The sequence below is a fragment of the Numida meleagris genome, chromosome 19 (genome assembly GCF_002078875.1).
Source record: "Numida meleagris isolate 19003 breed g44 Domestic line chromosome 19, NumMel1.0, whole genome shotgun sequence".
In the NCBI taxonomy this organism is placed as follows: domain Eukaryota; kingdom Metazoa; phylum Chordata; class Aves; order Galliformes; family Numididae; genus Numida; species Numida meleagris.
In genome coordinates this window covers 12,539,612-12,548,540 of record NC_034427.1, presented here as the reverse complement: position 1 = coordinate 12,548,540, position 8,929 = coordinate 12,539,612, and the positions used below count along the sequence as shown (strand labels likewise).

The window sequence follows — 8,929 nt, the reverse complement described above, 5'->3', positions numbered from 1 at the left end:
GGCCCCGTCAGCCACACGGCTCCCTCAGGTGCTGCCGCGTGAGGGGAAGGAGGAGGAAGGGGGGGTGGGGAGCCGGGGCCCCGCTGGAAGCCGACCCTCAGACCTCCCTCACCTGCGCCTGAGCCGCCTCCCCGGCCGGCATCCTGAGGTGGGGCAGGAGGGAGGAGGGGAACGAGGGCGGCCGCCCGCGGTGCCGCCGGAGCCCGGACTCGGCGGCGCTGGCGCTCGGGGCACTGTTTGTAAACCGCTCCCGCCGCAGCTGTTGCTCGGGCAGCCCCCGCGGAACGCCCCGCCCCGCGCCGCCGGCCCCGCCCCCCGCCTCGCGCTGGCACGCCCCCTGCCGGCGGGGCGGGCCGCTGCTCGGGGCTGCTGGGCCGGGGCATTGGGGGTGAGGCGCGGGCATGGCGGCCTTTGTATGGCGGAGATGGCCGTGTGCCGCCAGGCCGGGTGGCACCGGCGCGGAATGCGGGCCCGGGAGGGGCCGTCGCCGCTTTGCACATGTAAAGCCGGCGATAGGCCTCGGGAGCCTCATCCTGTGCCCTTTTGTGGGTCCTCGAGAGGCGAAGCGGGCTGAGCTGTCTGCGCTGAGTCCAGAGAGCCTCTCGCTGCTGCACAGCACTACACTTGGTGATAAATAAATATCACAGTAATAAACTAAATCGTCATACGTACATGTATCCAACGCACGGAGGAGGCTCCGTGCCATGAGGAGCAAAGGAGAAAATGGCGGTCTGCCACTGCTGTGGTGGATGGGAGAGCGGCAGCATGAGGTGCTGGGGAGAAGCGCAGTGAACAAAAACAAATACAGCCAAGGAGCTCGTGTGCTGTGCTGCTTCTGACAGCTATAAGAACTCCACTGGCACTGCTGCTTCTCTAAAGGTGCAGATGCTAAACTGGAACTAAGTGAACCTGGCAAAGAATTATAACAATTTTTTGCTATTCCAGTTGAAACTAAGGAGCTTTGACGACTTAAATCCATAATAGTGTTAGCAAAGTGCTTAATTTTTGCTAGACCTCAGGTTAGCGCCTTCCTCAAGTAAATGGGATAAGAGGGAGGCAAGGTTTCCATGTTTCTCTCCTGCTTTTCCCCCAATGGCACACTGAGACCTGTTCAAGTTGGTTTAGTTCATGTTAGCAGGCTGAGGTCACACCGTTATCAAACCCAGCCTGCCAAGATGGAGGACACTTCTCAAATAAATGCAACTAAAAGTAGGAGGATTTTTTTTTTTTTTTAAATTTTTCTCAAACTTCTCCCAGCCTAAAATGAACAACACAACCAGAGGTTGAAATTTAGGTCACTTATATGTCATACAAAGATTAATCAAAGAACTTTCCGAATGTGGCAATATACTCATCACACAATTCTAGAGGATGACATATCTTTATTGGTAAATTAGGATCTTACATCACACCAGCTTGAAATGGAATTCTTTTAATGAAAAGAAGACCACAACGTATAAGGCCAAACTTTTAGAATTTCTATGTCTGCGACCTTCAATTAGTCATACAGGGAGATAGTGTGCCCTTGCTAGTTTCCTGACGGTTAAAATACCTCTGTGAATCTGCTGTGCAGACTGAGACCGGGGGTTTGCCTTTGTCTGCTTCTGTACAGGTTTGAGGCATTAGGTTTTGGCCCTCCCACTGATTGATACAGGAGGGAATTGGTGCTGTGGTTGTTGCACAATGAGCATTTTTACTTGATCTTTTTAAGTGTGATTTTTACAGAATGATGGGTCGGAACAAGATGTTTGTGCACACATGCAAAATATTACGCTTTATTGCAAGAGCTTCACATTTCTTTGTAAGTTGCTGCACATTAATTTGTACTATGTAACCAAACCTGATCCCACAAACACTCCCAGGGCAAAGCACAAGAGCAGCAACTTCAGTGGGACTTGCATGTACATTTCAGTATCGATTATTTTCCGCGGGCAGCAAGGCAGAAAGAACAAAGCTGAATTTCAGTGTAGATGGGTGTGAATTACTAGTTTTGCCATACTCGGTGTTCTGAGTCATGTGACTCCTTTAAAAGTCATGACTGCTAAAAGTGCAGTCTTTTTATTGTCTTCTGATTTTATCATTTTAAAAGTCCTTATATTGAAGACTTGAAACAAGTTCAGTGCCCAAAAACTTTAAACAAACAAACAAACTCTTCTGCCTTTCCTTTTAACCTCATAACTCTGCCTCCTGCAAAGCTCACTGAGTCAGGTTTTACAATATTTGTTGTTCTCATGACACACTAACACACATTACTTTTCCCCCCTTTCATTTTTCACCCCTTTTTAAAGTAGTCTGCTCTTCCAGGTGAAGTATGCTGACCTCCTTAGAGCCACGGGGCGTTCCACTGGAGCCAGGACTCTGGGTGACTGTAAACATGCTTGAACAGAGAACACAGAAGCCGTATGGTTTTTATCCACTGAGATATGATACCACCATGGAAAACATAAGAAGGTAAAAGGATTGTTTCAGGAAAAAATGAGAGGCTCAGCATATCTCTAAACTTTTTTTTCCCCTCAAAATGCATCATATAACATCACATCACGTGACTGAACTGAAAACATCCAATTTATTTTTACAGATTAGCCACAGTGACCCCCATGATTTATGCTCATGGCACTGGAGATGTTTGATATGAGGCAAGGGCCAACTTGTAAAAATAAATCTTATACTTTCTCCCTGTGTTTGTTTTGTGCTGGGGACATTTGCTGTTTTTCTGGAGAATCTTTAGCACTTGGTATACTATGTATGGAGTAAAAAATGTGACAACAAGCACACAGGAAAGGCTGACAGAGCTGTGTTTACTGTACTGTGCTGTATGTTACTACACAGTCTGCAATATTAAACCCAACTCCAAACTAGACTTTGGAACCAGGCAGCTAGCCCAAAATTGTGATAATCTCCTCCGTAACAACAGGAAAAAAAAAAAAAAACATTGCTGAAAGTTGAAACGTTTAGTTTCTGTCCCCAAACTCCTAATGTACTTAAATTTACGTTTATGTTCTTCTGAATTACATTATGTAAATTTACATTCTTTAAAAAAAATCATGCTAAAAGTCTTGTAAACTGGTTCAAGCCCTGCTCTACTGCACATGAGAAAACACTGGCTGTCAGAGAGAATGAAAACAGAGCTGACCAAGCAACAGGAAGCCTTTACCTAAATTTAAGTCTTTCGAGAGTTAGCATGGGTGTTTGTTTAAAATAACTGATCCGAATAGCAAAATATCCAGGCAATACCTGAGAGCAGGAGATCAGCCAAGCTTCATTTTTTTGCACAGGGGCTCTCTCGTTTTAGAATCACATGCAAGCAGCTATTAAATACGGACTGCTGTGTGGTTAGAGCACAAATGGGATTTCGGGGATCTGGGCTCGGTCCCAGTGCGGCCACAGACTATCTGTGTGATCTTGGGCAAGTTGTCTCACAAGGCACACAAAAGAGGGCAGGTTTCAAAAAAACAAAAACCAAAAAACAAACAAAAAAAACCCCAACAAACAAACAAACAAAAAAAAAAAACGCCCTGCTCGAGCAATCAAGCCATCATATGAAACTCTCCATATGCTGGCATGAATGGATAAATAAAGTAAATATGCAGTGTTTTTGCTTTTAAGGAGATAAGCTCAAAACCACGCTCAGAGAGTAACTTAATGGCTCAAAGCTGGAGAACAAATTTCAGAAGTCCTTTGTAAAATGATTTTGTGTCCTGAGCTTGAATATCAAATTCCACAGTATTCATTTATGCACCACAATGCCTATTTGTAAAATCAGGATCATTTTACTTCTTTGCTTACAAAACTGTTCATAAATTGTTTGCGAGATATTCAGCTGAGAGTAGAAAAGAGGCAGACTCTCTGATGAGAAAGCTTTATCAGTGTTCTGTGGCTTGTTTTTGAATTTCCCCTTCACACAAATTACGTCTTTCAGCATTATTTCAGCAACGACTAAAAGAAAATCCAATCGTGTCAGATGATTCTCATGTTTTTGCCTCTGCAGAAGCGCACACAGTGGTGTGTTTACAGGAAACGCCTGCTGCAGGGGCAGTTTGGTAGTTAGGCACGGTCTCAGATTTGACTAACATGCTCACATGATTAGGTTTACTAAATGAAGACACAGATGAGACAGTGATGAGAAAGCTGCAAGCAATCAGGTTCTTGCAACATCAGATAATCCATGGAGCGACTTTGTGCTGCAGCCATGCACAAGGCTCCCTCCCCCCCAAGAATGTGCCCTGCTCTTGCATTAGCAGCTATCTCCTCGGTGCAGATTCAGTTACCAGCCTCCCTCTGTCAGCAGCAGCAGCTTGGGGGGTTGTGGTTTTGTTCTCCCCCACCCCCCTGTGCATTTTAGGCCAAAGTACAGCATTCTTTAAAAATGCGTTTGTATTTCTAAGGATTTTTATACACAACAAAAATTTGTAGCTCTAGTTACTTTATCAGCAGCAAATTTAACATAGAACAGTTTATTTTTATAATGAGAAAGAAGCTGCAGATTTTTTTTCTTCCAGTATTTTATACATCCTGTCTGTATAAACACATAGATTCAAGTCCTGTGAGGCACGCTGACAGTACAGCTATTAAAGATTTTCTATTTGACCTTGATTTTGTTTTCACTGAGTATGAACTTTAACAGACTTGAAGCATGACACGCCGTTTCTTTTCATTTATCACAAGCACATGTAGTGTAGGAGAAGACATGTAAACAGAAGCTTGTTCGATAGCATGTAGATTTCTCAGCAAAAATATATCACTTTCTCCCAGCTCATTTTGCTCAACCTACAGTTTTATTCCTGTACTTTCTTCTGCAAATTTCCTTTTCAAAATGAGGGCACATTGTGATGTGAATGTTTTCTTTTCTTATAAATAATGGCTAAAAGGTCTTTGGGATCTTACTGTCATTTATTTAAGTGCATGAGTTGGTTGATAGCATATACAACGTTAGTAATGAAAGCAGCACAGCACTACTGTGGTGACCAAATGAGAATAAAGATTTGCATGGAGAAGTAATGTCTTCCTTTGGAGTGATGCAGCTGGAAGAGGGGAGGGCTTGTGGCACAGCAGCTCTTCCCTCAGGACTGAAAACAGAAGCAAACTCCAAGTGTGCACATACTGTACTGTGCAGGGAATGAAAAGAAACATGCGGGTGAAATATAAGCTGTGTAAAAAAAGATGAATAAACTGAAGATCCTGTAGTCATACTTTCTGCCCCAAATGTGCTCCATTATCAGGAGTAGAGGCCCTAAACTTTTGTTGTAACTTTCCAGATTGTCCTCTCTGCTATCACCTGGCCTTTACTCCGAATATCAAGGGTCAGATCTAGAGATCTGTTAATCCACTCTCTTCCTTGATTAGTTTGGGCTTCCAGTCTTCTCACTCTCGGTTTATAAACTACTTCTTTCCACTTCTTGGGCTATGGCAAAATAAGAATGCAGCCACCCATGCTATTTAGCAATTGACACTATTTGTCAAATAGTGAGACATTTTTTCATATGAAAAGCCCAGCCCTGAGCAGACTATTCACGTGTAGATGTGTAGGCACATGCTGAACTGGCTCTAAGATTGAGGCCTAAATGTACTGTTTTGTTAAGATTATATGCTTAACTTCTGTATTTGTTAACACAACCTTCTTCCCTCCAAGTGTTTGCACTTGCTACGGAATAAGTTGGTTTACAGAAAGAACCCAAATCTTGCAGAGATCAGGGGTCTGAAGGACTTTGCAGCCACATTTCAATTATTTCACTTGTGTGATGCTGTAAATGTAATTCAAGTGCCACCTTTTTTCTTCACTTCTCCTTTGGGGATTGTTTTCTGTTTTGCCTTCCATTAAAAGCCTTCTCTGTGTTTTGTTCTTAAATAAATTGAACTGAAATTTCGGACATACTAATAATGTTATTTACATTGTGTTTCGATACATGTTGTGTATTCCCAAAATGATGGAAATAGCCTGTCTGAGCATGTCAGGATGTTCTTAAATGAAGGAGCTGTCTCCAGATGAATTCCTCCCATTGTGGGAACTGTGGCATTTGAAGACATAGTGCCTTCAAGAGCAGTGGACACTGCTGCTGGGACCTGGATGTGAAGGCCGAGCCCTAGGAACTGAACCACAGACAAGGAATCAAAATTGTCTGCCCCTGGATAGCAGTAACAGAGGGGCTGGAGATGTTTGTGCATATGGATTCAGAGTTAAGTAAGCATCCACCACACAGAGGTTTTATGTAAGATTATCCCAGACACAGTGAGATGCACTGTGATCAGTTAAATTAGCTTTTGGACACATATGAGAGATGCTCCAAAAGTAATGCCTCCTATTTTATGATGTTGGCCCACGATGTCAGAGGCGGATGCTGGTGCTGTGGCAGTAGGGGTTGAACCTTCCCACCAATGTCCAGTTACATTTTGTTGCCGTGTGACAGCTGGCAGCAGAGGAGCAGTCTGACAGCGTGGGGTCTGACATGTAAGTGTATATGGAGTGAAGGTATGGAACTGTATTCCTCTATGTGGAAAAAAAATGGCTCTCATTGACATTCGTTGACATTTGCTGAACGTTTATGGAGAAAAAACAGTGGATACTGGCACAGTGAGGTGGTGGTTCTGCGTTTCAGCAGTGGCGACACTGACAGTGCTCACCTCCGCTGGGGCAGATGGTTATGAGTGTGGCATGCAGGCTCCTGTTCATCACTGGTGAAAATGCACAGCTAATGGTGGTGATTTGTTGAAAAATCGTGCTTTGTAGCTGAGAATTTGGTCTATCAAATAGTGTTATTGTGCTCTTTGTATCTACTGTAGTCTCCGTTGAAATAAATAGGAAGCATTACTTTCAGTGCAACCTATGGACTTTTGCAAAACTATTTACCTTAGAGCATGTCCTCTCATTCAGCTATAGTGCGATTACAGCACTTACTCATCTGCATTGTAGGGCAGAGAGAATGGGAAACAAAAAGTATTTTTGTCATTCTGTCATAAACTTTCCGTGTTAAAAATAATAATTGTCTCTCATAATCTGAAAGTGCTGATGTGTTAATAATGGATGATGGGATTCTTGCACATGTGTTTATTAATTTATAAACACTGCACGGCTCCCAGCGAAAGGTGTTCTATAAATAGAAAGCGAATATTGATCACTCCTGAAGTGGAATTACCATTCTGGGAGGGCTGCAAGCTTTTTTTTTTTTTACCTAATCCGATAACAGAAAGAATTCCGTGAGCTTGTTCTCTTTGTCATCATTACTTGTTTCTTGCTACAGTTGCAGCCTCATCCGCGCTTCCTCTTTGTATCAGAAATGAAGGGGAAAAAAAAAAATCGGAGGCTTCTTAACGTTTAGAATGCCATCGAGCCGGTATGGCAAAAATGCGCATTTGAAAGGATATATAAAAAAAAAGGACGAGCACTCGTTTAAAACGAGGTATTAGCATGACAGTTGACAAAGGCATGGTATGCTGCCAGATCTCACCGGTTTCTAATGCTAGTTAATGAGAACAAGTATTCCTTGATCTGAGCATGAGATAGTTACCCAAATATTCCGAACACCAGCAACAAACTGCTTCCCCATTTTGAGCATTACTGCTCAGACAGCACGGGAAGATATCGCCTTCCTTCAGGCCACGTTAGCTTTCTCCCCCCTCCGTACTGCCCGGTAACCCGAGCCCTTTCCAGCCCTTTCCCCACATTTGCTCTGTTTGTTTGATTTTCATTTTTCTGCTTCCCCGTCCTCTCGCAGTGCGTGGGGCGGCAGAGGCCGACGAACAGGTGATGAACATTTGCCACCCGTGCTCCGCTCCGAAGGGGGAGGGAGAAAAGAAACGCACTTCCCAGAGCCAAGAAGCCTTCGAGCCACTTTCAAAATCAGGCCCCAAGTGCTATCTCTGGGCACGGATTCCCCAACTTCTACCACGCTGCCTTGCACTGACATTCCCCAGACAACGGCACCGGGGAAGTTGTGCCGATTCGCTGCCGGAGCCCAGCAGCGCCTCGTGGCCGCCCCGCAGCGCACAGCCCGGGCCTGCAGCTGGCGGCCGCCTTCGGAGCTGTGTAAGTGCACCAGCTGTGACCTCACCCCCACGATGCTCCGCAGGGGTTTTGCTTTCCCACCCCGTTACTGTTCTGGTGCTGTGGGCCGGCTGTCACCTGGGAACCCTGCTTTCAGTGAGATGATGCCCGCTCACATGTGGAAGTGTGGAGTTTGGCGCTGGGGTTTGCTATGCTGGAAGTGCTCTGCGTGGTTCATTTGTGTCGGGATGTTATTCTGTGTAAATCATCACATTTGGGTTCATTTTTGCCGTTATTACATTAGATCCTGCATCACTTTTTTTTTTTTTTTTCTGCCACAAAAGGAGTATTACTAAATAATAAAGTTCTTCTGAGGAGGGTTTTTTTTTTTTTCTTTTTTAGTAAACTAACATAATCGGGCTTTGTTCTACACTTGCAAATCCTGGTTGCAAATGATGAATCCGCACAGTAGCACACGCAGAGAACACACACAACTGAGAACATTTTAAACTTCAGTGACTGAGGTCAGGCAAAAATGAAGGTGACTTGCTCTGTGGAAGCAAATGCAAAAATTAAACCATTGGAAATGAAAGGGCAAGCAGGATTGAGTTGTAAATCCCTCCCAGTTTATTCATTTGAGGTGGCATTACTGCAGATTATGTAGGAGAAAAATAATTATGCGGACTTTTTTTTTTTTTTTTTAATATATGCATTCTTCCAAAGATAAAGGATTTTATTCCTTTAGAGTAACAAAGTTTCCATAAACACAGTTTGGGAAAACAGTCTCTGTGCGTAAGAAATTCTGCTATGGCCTCTATGAGTACTGCAGAGCAGCAGAGCCCCGGCAGGTCTCCTAACAGCAGCTTTGGTGCTGACAAAACCCTGGCCCAGCAGATGCAGCCGTAGCTTTACCAAGGCCTTCCAGAGACAATGTAAACCCTGAGAGTGAAA

At 44.2% G+C, this 8,929-nt stretch overlaps 1 protein-coding gene across 1 annotated transcript in view; it reads right to left on the bottom strand.

The window, feature by feature from the left end:
* Window positions 1–278, bottom strand: part of ZNF217 (zinc finger protein 217) — a 27,315-nt gene extending 27,037 nt beyond the window's left edge. The window contains exon 1 of the mRNA XM_021416540.1: window positions 113–278. The gene's annotated coding sequence lies outside the window, so the exon portion shown is untranslated. The remainder of the gene's footprint in view (window positions 1–112) is intronic.